The sequence below is a fragment of the Peromyscus californicus genome, unplaced genomic scaffold, assembly GCF_007827085.1.
Source record: "Peromyscus californicus insignis strain IS unplaced genomic scaffold, ASM782708v3 Scaffold_88__1_contigs__length_174892, whole genome shotgun sequence".
NCBI lineage: Eukaryota > Metazoa > Chordata > Mammalia > Rodentia > Cricetidae > Peromyscus > Peromyscus californicus.
Window position 1 is genome coordinate 84,199 of NW_026294604.1, and position 13,477 is coordinate 97,675.

General features: G+C 41.4%; 1 long non-coding RNA gene across 6 annotated transcripts in view; it reads left to right on the forward strand.

The window, feature by feature from the left end:
• The window catches only part of LOC128102858 (uncharacterized), a 136,840-nt gene that overhangs the window by 46,162 nt on the left and 77,201 nt on the right, over positions 1-13,477 (forward strand). For 3 of the 6 annotated variants that reach the window (XR_008215574.1, XR_008215573.1, XR_008215572.1), the window contains exon 2: positions 1,801-6,402. The exons of 1 other annotated variant lie outside the window; for it this stretch is intronic. This is a non-coding gene — a long non-coding RNA (uncharacterized LOC128102858). Of the gene's footprint in view, positions 1-1,800; positions 6,403-13,477 lie in introns of those variants that run through there. 2 more of the 6 variants (XR_008215570.1, XR_008215571.1) reach the window with 1 other exon arrangement.

Here is a 13,477-nt window from a genome sequence, read left to right on the forward strand (position 1 = left end):
GCCAGTGACCCAGCAACACCTGTGTCATTAAATCCAGTCTGCTCAGAAAGGGGAGCTTTGGCCAGGCACTAATCCTGCTGGGCCTTCTTCCAAACTCCAGAACAATGAGAAAATAAGCTACTGTCATTTCAGCTATCCTGTCTATAGGACTTTTTTTTTAGTTCTAATTTAATAATCTCACCATCATATGGGTTTACATTTATAAATAAATGTCAATCCCTTTATATCAAGGCTACTTTTACAACAGCAATTATGTTTTATCATTTCATAAAGTGATTGACAGAGCAACTTTTTTATGACAGTCTGTAAAGACTACTATAGCCCCTACCTTTTTCTTTGGTGCCTGTATCATTCTCATGCTTGTACCCCTTCAGGATATGGTGGAATACACATTCTAGCCACTTACTAAGAAAAGGTGAAAGCTAAAATTTTGGACATGCCCATACCTGGTTGTATCTTAATCAATTCTCATGCTAGCATTAACATCAAAGTTGGGTCTAAGATTCTAATTGGGAAGTCATTTCCCTTCATAATGCTAACAGCACTCCTCCTCAGTGTTTTCAGTATATGATTCCATGGGGCTAATCCTTTGCAGACAGTCAACTCCTATGCTCTTCCAAAGTTAGAGTGAGGACTCCCCACCAGGTTCCTCAAAGTAGACAAAGTGTATCAGACAGCATCACACAGCATCCAAAAGGAAAATGCCATCGCTTCAGCCTTTACCTTCTACCTCTAGTCTTCCAAAAGTTCATTTCCTCCAATGCCTGAATACTAAGTTTTCAGAATGAATCAGCTTGATGCTGGGCCTCCCAGACCGCCGACAGAAATGCATTGCTCTTTCATCCTATATTCCCCAAATCTAGTCTTCTCATCCATCCTCTTTGACCTTGTGCACAGAGGCCCTTTTGACACCATCACTGTGGTCATCTTCCAGGAATAAGTTGGTCAATCCATACACTATTCACTGTTTGGGGTCCATTTACCAAGTATGCGCCCATACCCAGTTATTACCTTCCTGTGACTCATCTCATTTCTAAAATGGGGCAATGATAGTATTAAACTATATACGGGTATTTTGAAGACTGGATAGGTAATACAAAGGTCTTAAAAACAAAATTACATAAACACAGCTGTTATGTCACAAGCATGAGTAAAACCTGCCCTACTAGAGTGTTAAAGAAAACCTGCAGGAAGTGATTTTCTTTTTCAAGAATGAAGTTCCCTTCTGTTTCTCAGGAGGAAGGGGATTTTTATGTTATTTATTTACTTATTGGATGAGCTGTGGAAACTTGGAGACATATGCATTTAAACAGAGGAACAACTAAAAAAATCCAGGTCATCTGTATATTATCTGCACCTGAAAAACAGCAGGTGCTTTACTTTTAATGTGGGTGGAAGCTTTGATATATTCAGTCATCAAGAATTAGCATGTGGAAGTTGATGTGCCCTATCCATGGCTACTTGCTTAGCACACATTTTATGCCACAACTAAATGCTATTGAGAAACAGCATGGTATCAAAGACAAGAGTACGTATGGTTTTGATGATAGAGAATCTTCATCCAAATACTGTTTTCATTATTTACTGGCTGGGTGAACCTCAGCAAGTTATTTATCTGTCCATAACTCCACAACAGTTCTACCTAAAATACTACTGTGTGTTATATGAGATAAATTGTAAAATACTTACAATTTAGTATATAAGCTACAGTAATGCTTTGATTTAGTGACTATTAATAGATTCCTAATAGCTTGTCAATTTTTCATTCAAAAATAATAATTTTAAATTTGTCTTCTCTAGAAATTTCAGATCATGCCACTAGAGAGCTTCAGAAGATGCCTATCTATGTGTTTTTAGAGGAAACCCAGTATCTCAGTGGAGAAATAGTTCGGCTCTCAGCTTGCTAATGTGTGGAAAGACTGACAGAGATAAATGTAAAGAGCATCTTTGTGAACACTGTGCTGGATGGGAATTTGGCAGGACTGACGGGACTTAGGAAATGCGTCTAGGTTTGTCTTTACCATATAAGTGAGTTTAGAAAGTTGGGAATGCAGGAAGAGCATTGCATGAATACGTAAGATTCCAAAAGATCACTGCACACAGAGATACTGAGAAATGTCCATGAACATAATTGTGACGAATGAGGCCGAGATTAAGGGTGAGCAGACAGAAACACATGGCACACTAACAAAAATTCAGAAAACAATCAATCACAAAAGCAGTGGTCCAAGCCTAATCCCAAGGGCACACTCTTGGATGAGCCGCTGAAAATGTCCCTCTAACAGAATTCAGTGACGTCCTGCTTGTCACAGTCAGCCTTCTGCTGACCAAGTTGACCCTAATTTGTTTCCCCTCCATTCCTATGCCAACCCTTTATGTCCTACCCCATCCCTGAAGCCTCATCCTCCTGGGCTGGGAATAAGCCTGAGCTCTGAGTCCTCTCTCTTCTTTCTGGTACCAGAGCTGTGACTTTTTAGTCCCTTGCTTTTGTATCATAAAGGCTACCTGGAAAACAGGACCCCAAGAAAGACACAGGGATCGCCCAGTGACGGAGAAATGGAAGAGATCTACATGAACAGCCTGGACATGAGTGGAGGTAATGAAGGGCGAGGGTCGAGGGAAAGAGAGCTTGGGGGAGCGGGAGATCCCAGCTGGATCAACAACAGAGAGGGAGAACAAGGAATAGGAGACCATGGTAAATGAAGACCACATGAGAATAGGAAGAAGCAAAGTGCTAGAGAGGCCCACAGAAATCCACAAAGATACCCCCACAACAGACTGCTGGCAATGGTCGAGAGACAGCCCGAACTGACCTACTCTGGTGATGGGATGGCCAAACACCCTAATTGTCATGCTAGAAACCCCATCCAATGACTGAGGGATCTGGATGCAGAGATCCATGGCTAGGCCCCGGGTGGAGTTCTGGGAGTCCAATTAGTGAGAAAGAGGAGGGTTTATATGAGCGAGAATTGTTGAGACCAAGGTTGGATAAAGCACAGGGACAAATAGCCAAACGAATGGAAACACATGAACTATGAACCAATGGCTGAGGGGTCACCAACTGGATCAGGCCCTCTGAATGGGTGAGACAGTTGATTGGCTTGATCTGTTTGGGAGGCATCCAGGCAGTGGGACCAGGTCCTGTGCTCATTGCATGAGTTGGCTGTTTGAAACCTGGGGCTTATGCAAGGATGCTTGGCTAGGCCTGGGAGGAAGGGACTGGACCTACCTGGACTGAGTCTACCAGGTTGATCTCAGTCTGCGGGGGAGGCTTTGCCCTGGAGGAGATGGGAATGGGGGGTGGGCTGGGGGGAAGGTGAGGGGGGCAGGAGCGGGGAGAACAAGGGAATCCGTGGCTGATGTGTGGAACTGAATTGTATTGCAAAATAAAAATAAAAAAAAGAATAGCTATTACTTGAAAATTGTATTATTGTATATAATTTTGTTGAAATAAAGGTGATAAAACTTAAAAAAAAAAAAAAAGAGTGCTAGGCCCTGCCTTGGCTCGTGGCTTTCTGCTTAGTATTATTTTCTGATTTTTATTTTTAAAATAATACATTGTCATTGCTGAAAATCTGAAAACTATAGAGAAACACAATGTGGAAATATCTAAATCACTCCCAGAGAGCCATAGTTTATGCTATCTCTGTAAAAATTTTGTATGAACTGATTGATATAAAAATGGATTCATGCTGTAGGTACTTGCTGTATAATAAACATTTTCTTGTTCTTACTCCCCGTGTATTACAGAGTTTATATTGATGACTGTGGATTCTAGCTTTTATTTACATCCTCGATGTGCTTAGTAGGTCTCATCAATAGACGTAAAACTGAAAATATTTACAGGCCACAAACATTGCCTTAGGTTTGCTCGGTATCCTGCGTCACAGTTCTTCAGAAAAAAAAAGTCAGTGTCCTCTGCTTTAAGGAAACCAAGCACATGATTAGAAAGAATTTTATAAAATTTGGAACAATTGCTAGTTTTGTTTTAAATACCTTTCTAATGGCGTAAATGTCTTATCCAAAGTGGTGAAATTAGTAGCAAGTGAGAAATCAGATTTCTGTCCCTCTGACCTATCTCTTCTTCCAGTTGTCTAGAAAAGCACAGGGACACAAGAGTAGATCCACACCAATATAAGAGCTCCCCTCACTATACAATGATGAAACTGAGGTTCCAAGGAAGCAAATTGCATCTCTACGGCTTTCTTGCCTCAAGCAGGGGCAGGGAAAGAGTCTCAAACAATAACTAACAGAGCCTTGGAGTCCTTTATCTCACAGACTTGAAAAATGAACTTCATGGTCAATGGGAAGGTGAGGGTTTTTTTTATTTTTTGGTTTTTGTTTGTTTGTTTCGAGGTAAAATACTTTATTATTTAAAAGGTTTTTTTTTTCATCTTACATACCAACCACAGTTCCCCCTCCGTCCCCCCTCCTCCTGCTCACCTCCCGCCTTCCCCCCACCACACACACCCACACCCATCCACTCCTTAGGGAGGGTAAGGCCTCCCATAGGGAGTCAACAAAGTCTGGCATATCAAGTTGATGCAGGACCGAGCCCCGAGCCCCTATATCAGGGAGGGTGAGTTTGAGAAAAAAAGTGTATATGAGAACTTAATAAAAGGAAGCAAGTTCCTGTACAGCAAGAGTTAGTTCTAGGAAAGGCTTGCCACCCAGGGTCTGACTATAGAGACTAACAGGGTGTTACTGGGTGGAGGAATTAGAGGGAGGGTAGTGAGCTGGTCAGTTTTCTCACTCACCAGGTGTTGAAGGTGTTGATGTACCTTTCCCATCCTAGCGTCTGGCATTTCAGGCACTTTCTGATGAAACATAGCTTTTGGTTAGCTCTTCTCATTAAAGCTGCTCTTTAAATGGAGAAGAAGAAAAAGAAAACAGAACACAGACCAACATTTCTAGACACTTCTGGTATTTCTGGCCTCCAGCAAGGAAAAAGCTGCTAATAGAACCAAGAGTATTCTCAGCTTCTGGCCAACAGGGTACTGATTTGCAAGGACAAGTGGCAGGATTATTGGGGTTTTTTTTAGGTCCCCACTCCTGTACTCATCAAAGGGAAAGAGACGCTCAAGAAGAAAGCAAGATGCATCCAAGAAAATGGGTGTCAGCTCCTCAAAGGGAGTTGCAATTCAGTGTGCCAAGACCACTGTGCCAGTCTATATGTGTAGATAGGCTGTGTGCTACTATCTAAAGTCTCGAGAACAGATACCTGTCCTGAGGACCATCTTCCTGTCGATATGATTGACAGGCCCATTTGGGTTAGCATTTAAGTGAGGACTATAATGTGTCTTTCCCCTTTACCAGCAAGTATCCATAGATAGTGATCTTAGGACCCTTGGGGCAACTTAAAATCTCCATCCAGATCAAAGATACAACTCAGATCCTGTTGTTTTGTCTAAAATTCATGTAAATGAAATAAAGAAAAATAAAAAGAAATAAATCTATGACAGCTTGACAGGAGGTAGTGGCCTTGCTTTCATGAGCATCAATGAATCCCTCTTCCTTCCTTCCTTCCTTCCTTCCTTCCTTCCTTCCTTCCTTTCATAAGGTATTTTAAGTCTTCAGGAAAGGCAATTATGCCTCTCCCTGTTTCATATTCTAAGAAGGGGCACTTTCTTATGCATTCCATTTCTTTAAAATTAATGTGTTAGCCAGAACACAAGAGGTAGTGTCTAAAATTGATCATGAGAGGTAATGATTTTCAAGTCTCCTAATTTCTAACTAGCTGTTTAACATTTAGACCTAAATGCCCTGTACAAAAATCTTATTTTTCTCTAGGTGGTGATGGCGCACACCTTTAATCCCAGCACTCGGGAGGCAGAGCCAGGTGGATTCTGTGAGTTCAAGGCCAGCCTGGTCTACAGAGCAAGATCCAGGACAGGAACCAAAACTACACAGAGAAACCCTGTCCCCAAGAAAGAAAAATCTTATTTTTCCACAATGCTGGTTTTGTCATGCCACATCTGTTAACTCACTAAAAGACCATCAGAATAAGCAGTTTGTGATGCTAAGTTTATTAAAGTCACTGCAGAGGCACATATGCCAGGAGTAAAAGTCAAAAGGACTGACTCAGAGGATGAAATGGGCAGAAACTATTGACAGGGTCTGTTGTTCTGATCTCTGGCCTTCTTATGTAGGGACCTGATCAGAAACAGGTGTACATGGGGCTATAAAAATGGCAAGGGAAGATGGTTTTACTTGCATACAGGAGGGATTCTAATTTCTCCCCACCCGTGTCCATGGCTATGTTACTGTAGCAATGAAGACCAATTAAGAAAAATCTCTTTCAGGTCAAGAGAATACAATTTCAGGCCTAGGTGGAGAACTGACAATCACCTGACTGAGAATTAACCCCTAGGAAGGCAAAATCAACTTAAGCCTTGCCAAAGAGTTAAGTGAAATAATTTTTTCTTTAATAAGATACTTCTGAGTTACTTAGAAAAACATAACTTTGGTTGTTCTTTTTATCTCTGCTCACAGCATCCTTTCCCTGACACTCTGAGCTTCCTTACTCTTACTCTAAGCCCCATCCCCTTCTCTGCTACATGGCAGCTTGTCCTTCACGCTCCTGATATCCATGTTGGTTTAAATGCAATGAGTATTTTTCCTCTTCCCTCTTCCATTCTCCTTCCCTGGGTAAATATTGAGATTACAGCTTGCCTCTTCTGGGCTCTTTATTTTAAACTCTAATAAAATGGTTTCAAGCTCCTGTTTGAGTCCATTCTTATGTTATTTTATTAATGAGACTAAGAACCCCAAAGGAAAACCTTGATTACCCCAGTTCCATGTAGCAACCCAAATGGGATCCACCCCCACCCCAAATCACAGTAACAGCAGCCTTACAATTCATAGTTAATATGAAACAAAACCCAGAAGATACGCAGACTTAGCTGTTAGGCAGTTTAACCAGACTTTTCCTGTAGGGAAGCCCCTCTGTTTGCCTCTGTGGTCTCTTTTCTCAGCAGTTGCCTTCACCTTCATCACAGAGGGTCTGTTACATATTTAAAAACTGTGCAGTCACAGAGACAATTTTGTGTTCAATTCAATGCCTGAGAAAACTGGAGCAGACATTCCATCTACAATCCCTTGTTCAAAAAGGAAAACAAATCTTAGGGGCTCTATGTGATGATGGGTATAGAACCCTTCTCATTCTGTCCTGGAAGAGGTCTTTGATCCCCAGAGTCCTTTGATAGATATAGAGAAGAAGCCTGTGTATCTTTTCTTTGGAGGTCAGCTTCAAGCTCTGGTTTCACCACCCCTGTTTAAATGCACTAAATTCACCTCTGACTAAAGAGCCTGTCACAGATACGTGAGAGCAGTCTTAAAAGTCAGGTGTTGTTAAATAAAAATTACAGGAGGACATTGTTTGGGACTAAGCTTCCATACTTGCCACACCAGCTTAAACTAAAAATCAAAATGGAGTCACTCATGCTGAAGTTCCACATCACCGAGCTGAAACTAAGCTGTTTATCTACCCTTCCCAGAAATCAGGATTAGAGAGATAACAGCCACAGTTCCCAAAGAAGCCAGTTTCAATCGACATGGTAATAAGTTTCCCTCTGCCTTAATCCTTACACACACACACACACACACACACACACACACACACACACACACACACATACACACACACACACACACACACACACACACACACACACACACACACACCCCACAGCTTGTTAACCAATCCGTTATTTTTCTATTCTCTCTTCCTGGCCCTGCCTCACACAAAAAGTAACTTTGAAATGGCTGATCTGTCTGTGTGTTGGGCTCTTCCTGTCAATAAACCCAACCTTCTCTGGTCAGTTCATTGAAGCATTTATTCTAGTTTATGAAATAAAGACATTCCAGATTCTAGGATCATAAATAAAACCAATTAAGATCTTTAGACTAAATTGTTTTTGTGATTTTGTTTTTTGATAATGCCATAAGCATCTGATAACATTTCAGTTTAGAGAAAATGGTATTGAAGCAAAGACTTTGAAGATGATAAAGCACCAGAAGATACCCGCCTAGGGCTGAGCTATCAGTGGCAGTTATTCAACTCTGAAGGTCAGGTGAGGATAGTCATAGCTAGGCTACACTTCATCATCCTTAGTTTAAGCCCCATCACTGAAGCTTCACTAATTAAATGAAAATTGATTAGGTGTCCACTAAATTGGCAAGCAATAAGCTAAGCACTGTGCTATGTCTTAAGGGACTTAGTATTTAGTAAAGGATACATAACAATTCATAAATAACTATTTCGTGAAGTGGCAATAGAAATGTCTCACAAAAAGATGACATTCCAACCAGGCCACAAAGAGTGACAGATTTTGCTGGTGAAGGAATGTCAGTAAAAGCAAATGCAAGTGATTTGAAAATGTGGCATTTTATGAGACCACTGATGAGCAAGGGGGCTGTCTGGCCATAACAAGAGCAAGATGAGGCATGAGGGACAGCTTCAGGCTGCCTATGGATTGTAGATTCTAAGGCATCTACTCCTTCAGGAAACCAGATACTGTATTGACATCAGGCATTCCAGACTCTATATTACTCCATATTGTATAAAAGCAACTGGCTTTTCAGTCTTACATATGCCCATTTTACAAGCAACTTTTAGCTCCACTTAGAAGAAAAATGATTCCAGTCAGTCCCTGGGTAGACTCAGAAATTGTACCATCCATCAGGTACCACCACCCAGCACAGACTGATACATGACTTATTCCCTAGTATACAAAGGGAGCTACCCTATATACTTATCAGAATAAATTGAGATGATAAGGCCAAATTATTTCAAGGAAACCAGGTATAAGATCTTATTCTTAATCCCAAAGATGTGAGGATAAAGACCACCAGCCCAAATCATCATGACCAAATTAATTAAAGCAAGCTTCTTTATTTATGTACATAGGCTGCCTCCCCCTAAGGTGAGGTTCAAGATGTCAATATTAGACATGAGGAAGACAAGATTTTTATAGCTCAGAGGTAGGGGGTTTCTAAATGGGGGATTTGGTAGACAAAGTAGGTTATTACAGGAGCAAAACATAAACATAACAAATTCATCATAACTACCTCCTGCAACAAAGACATGATTGCAAGGTGGCCATAACAAAGTAACAGCAACCTTTTGAAACAAAGACATGATTGCCAAGTGGTCATAAGGTAATCCTAACAATAGGGGTTCATAATAACAGGTGGCCATCATAGCCTTTTGAAACAAAGGCAGTGATGCTATTTCCTGGAATAGGCAGTACAGAACCATTTGTAGCTAAAGGTTACAGGTGGGGCCCAATCCTTGACAAACAGAGATTTAATCATAAACAAATGAACCAGTTTGTCTTCACTGTAAGATGGCTTTCAAGCCTAAAATGGAGGCAGACTGTTTCATCACTTATCAGACACTCCAGAGTCAGGAAAAGCTGTAACTTCTTTGCCTGGGCACTATACAGTGATGGACACCTAACACTGTGATGGTGTGGCCACCAAACAACATATGATCCAATACCTTGCATGTGCATGAAGGACCAGCAAGCAGAGAACTTCTTGGCTATCCCTGCCTTTACCTGCACCATATTACCAAGGTAGGCATGATTATATGGCAAATCCTTATCACTGTCACTGCAGAACTTTGTGTATTAATTGTTGTTCAATAAATTCTGAAATTGGGTATGTTTCTGGCATAGTATAATCGGGACTTATAGTAACCATTTTTAAATCAAGATTTGACTTTGTCTTGTTCATATAGTTTTGGCCTCTTAGGGGAGGATTGATTGAATCAGGAAACTGCCTATTGACCAGGAACCTGAGTGCTTCACAATCAGGAAATGAGCTAGAAGGGCCTGTGAGGGGTGAAAGACCTGGAATGGCACCTCACACTCCTAGCCCCAGCTGTTTGGCTGCCTATCACTGGCACCACATGAAGAGTACATTCAAATGTCAATTTCCAACACAGTGGGAGGCACGGAGATATTGGCCTTTTAGAAATGCCTCCCAGCAGCTTGGTAAGTGAGAAAATCAAACCTTTTCTTATGCAAGTTGCTTTTCTCCTCAGTGAACTGGTGAATTGTTTGTTTCTTACAACTTATTCACCAAATTCCTACTTAGGTCAATCTGACCTTGGCTAAGAATGTTCAAATGTGAATTTTTATCTTAATGACAAATAAACATCTTATTGTAGTCTGAGAGCTATTAGTAATTGTTAAGATTTAGCTTTGACAATGGCTTGGCCTTAACCTGAGCCCCAGACTCATCAAGACTTATATCTGCTACTCAACATGAGGTCCACTCAACCGCCTCAAGTACATGGCTGTGTAATCATCCTGGCAGGGATAGGGAGATTCTAAAGAGACACAAGTTTCCCTCCTTTTGGCAATCAGATTATTCCATTGTTTAATGGCACCCTAAGATTTGGAGTTTTCTCATGATGAGAAAAAGAAAAATTCTGACACCCTGACCCTGAGGAAGAACTTGTCTCCAAGAAAGATTTTCAACTTTTCAGGTCATGTTGAAAGAGTTGCTGGAGTTGAGAGCCATTGGTGAATGGCTACGCTGTTGAGTTGTGATTTTTTTTTCCTTATATTCCTAGGACTCCAAAGATGGACTTGTAAAAGTAGTCACTGTCTCTTTGTCCACTTTCCCAATGTTAAATTGGCTAAATCTCCTTTTTTCTGCTTCTCACAATTACTTTGACTTTTTAGTTGAGCTTATTGCAGAGAGGTATATTATATCCCCGACCCACTAGCTGCTGTTTGCTTTCCTAAATATCAGGTCTCTCTCCAGAGAGCTAATAGCAATGTCAGCTATGGCCTTGCAGTCCTCCTCTGTCCTCCCTTGCAGCTGCAGGCAAGCACAGCCTCATTCACAGCCCCAACTTAGACCGCAGGTAATCTTGAGTTGCGAGCCTGTCTATGCAAGAAAACACATCTCTCTCCTCTAACAGGATAAGAAATAGTTTATTCTGGAGAAAAATATGAGTGACCAGGGTTCAGAAACACAGATTCATGTCACCCAAATTGCATGATCCAATGTAGTAACAGTTTCATGGAGTTTTTATAGTAACTGAACAAAGAAAAATCATAAATCAAGATACTTTTAAAATACAGTAGCAGAAATATCAGGTAGGCAGGCATCCTAGCTAGTTTTATGTCAACTTGACACAGGCTAAAGTCATTTGAGAGAAGGGAACATCAGTTGAAAAAAAATGCCTACATGTGTTTAGGCTGTAGGCAAGTCTGTAGGGTATTTTCTTAATTAGTTATTGATGTGGGAGGACCCAGACGAAGAGAGAACACCCTTGAGCTGGTGGCCCTGGGTTCTATAAGAAAGTGGCTGATTAAGCAATGAGGACCAAGCCAGTAAGCAGCACCCCTCCACAGCCTCTGCCTCAGCTCTTGCCTCCAGGTTCCCAAATACAAGGATTGAATTCCTCCCTTGACTTCCCCTCAGTCCCTTGCGATTCATGATATGTAAGCTAAATAAACCACTTTCTCCTCAAGTTGCTTTTGGCCATAGTATTTTATCATAGCAGTAGTAACCCTAACCAGGATAGAAAAATGGGGAAAACTCTGCTATACATGCAAGATGCTATTTGACAGCATTCTTAGGGTTTTTTTAGTGGAAACTAGTGGTCTATTTGTACAATCCAAAAGATTTATCTAGTGATGACAAAGACATTAGGTCACATACAGAGATGGGCAATAAATGGCAATTAACGGCCTAAGAAAGCCCAAGATAATTTGTAATTAGGCCTTAGATCTGCAACATTCCAACCTCTCCACAATAAATGAATTTCTAATTAATCCTATGATTAAGAAGATAGGTCTTCTTTCCATGAACTTACATCCACAGTCCCTAGTCCTCATCACTCTCTTCCTGCCTCCCAGCATATGGACTAGGTCATATGTCTTGAAATTCCCCCTACCCCTGCTGAGGAATCTATATAGCCAAGAAATTCTATTCTCAGCCAAGAAATTCTATTCTCTGGAATTGAATATAGCCTCCCTCATGACCCCATTGTGCTATCTATGGCACAATGCTCTAATACTCCTGCTGAAGTATTGACTTTGAAAGTCAATGTCACAGCACCTTGCATCCTGCCTGGAACATCTTCTATAATTTATCTAACAGGGTAGCTGAGCCTCAGCTGTCAGCACTACCAGGATATAGTAAGAGGAGATCCCAGAGACTGGCAGACAAGAGGAAGCAGCAGTGGAAAAACTGGAAACCCTCAGCCTACCTGAGCTTCATTCAACTGAGGGAGCATGCTTAGAAAAGCCCTTCCACTCTATGAACTTGGGAGAGACGGGTACTATGTAAATGACCCATAAAAGATCACTGCAGCCCTTGACTCCTCGTCCTTTTCACCCTTTCGCAGCCAGACTATGATAAACCATCCTGCCTCCATCTTGGGCTTGAAGGCTATGTTATAGTAAAATCAAACAAGACTCATTCCTGTTTATAATTAAACCTCTGTTTCTCAAGGATTGGGCTATGCCCCATCTGTAACTTTAACTCTAAATGGTTCTTGACTGCCTGTTCCAGCAAACAGTAACTGTGCCTTTGTTTTAAAAGGTGACTACTGGACTGGAGAGATGGCTCACAACCAAAAATATAAAAGGTTATGATCACCTGTTATGACCACCTTGCAATCATGTTTTTGTTTCAGGAGGTTGTTATGACCAATTTGTTATGCTTGTGTTCTTTTTCTATAACCCCACCTATTTGCCTGCCAAATATTCTCTTTGGAAACCCCCTACTCTTGGACGATAAAAGCCCTTGCCTTACCCATGTCCAATGTTGATCTTTTGAACACTGTCTTTAAGGGGAGACAACCTGTGATCACTAATAATAAAAAGTTTGTTTTAATTAATTTGGCCATGATTTGGGTTGATGGTCTTTGTCCTCGAGTCTGTGGGATCAACATTTGGAGGCCCCCCAGCAAGATTAAAAACCCCAACCTAAATTCAGAAGCCAGACCTTTCCCTCCTGTCCTCCAGGATTGAACTTCTTCCTAGGTGTTGTGCACCTTGGAGACATTCCAAGGCCCCAGAGTATGACTTCTGTTTGGTGGACTGCCTGAGCAAACAGCAGCATCCTCTGGTAAGTCACAGATACTCTCTATGACATCAGCTTCTGTTCTGGTTCTGTAGGATCCCAATCTGGAGATGTGGTAGGAAGGGTCTGAAGAGATCCAATATTATCCCATCTAGGGCAACAAGGGAGACATGGCAGTTGCCCATCTCATTACCTGGGAGTTCAGCCAGAGCCACCTTTTTTTTGTTGCTGTTGTTTTGTTTTGTTGTTTTTCTTTGGGGGATGTTTTCTTTGGGGGGGGTGTTTTGTTTTGTTTGTTTGTTTGTTTTGTTTTTCTGACCCACCTTGGGACCCTGGGGACACACTGATATGACTGGGAGCTGAGAAGTAAGAGAGGCCAGGAACCTGAGCACCCATTGGCAAGTTTTCAATGTTTAGGCTGTACAAC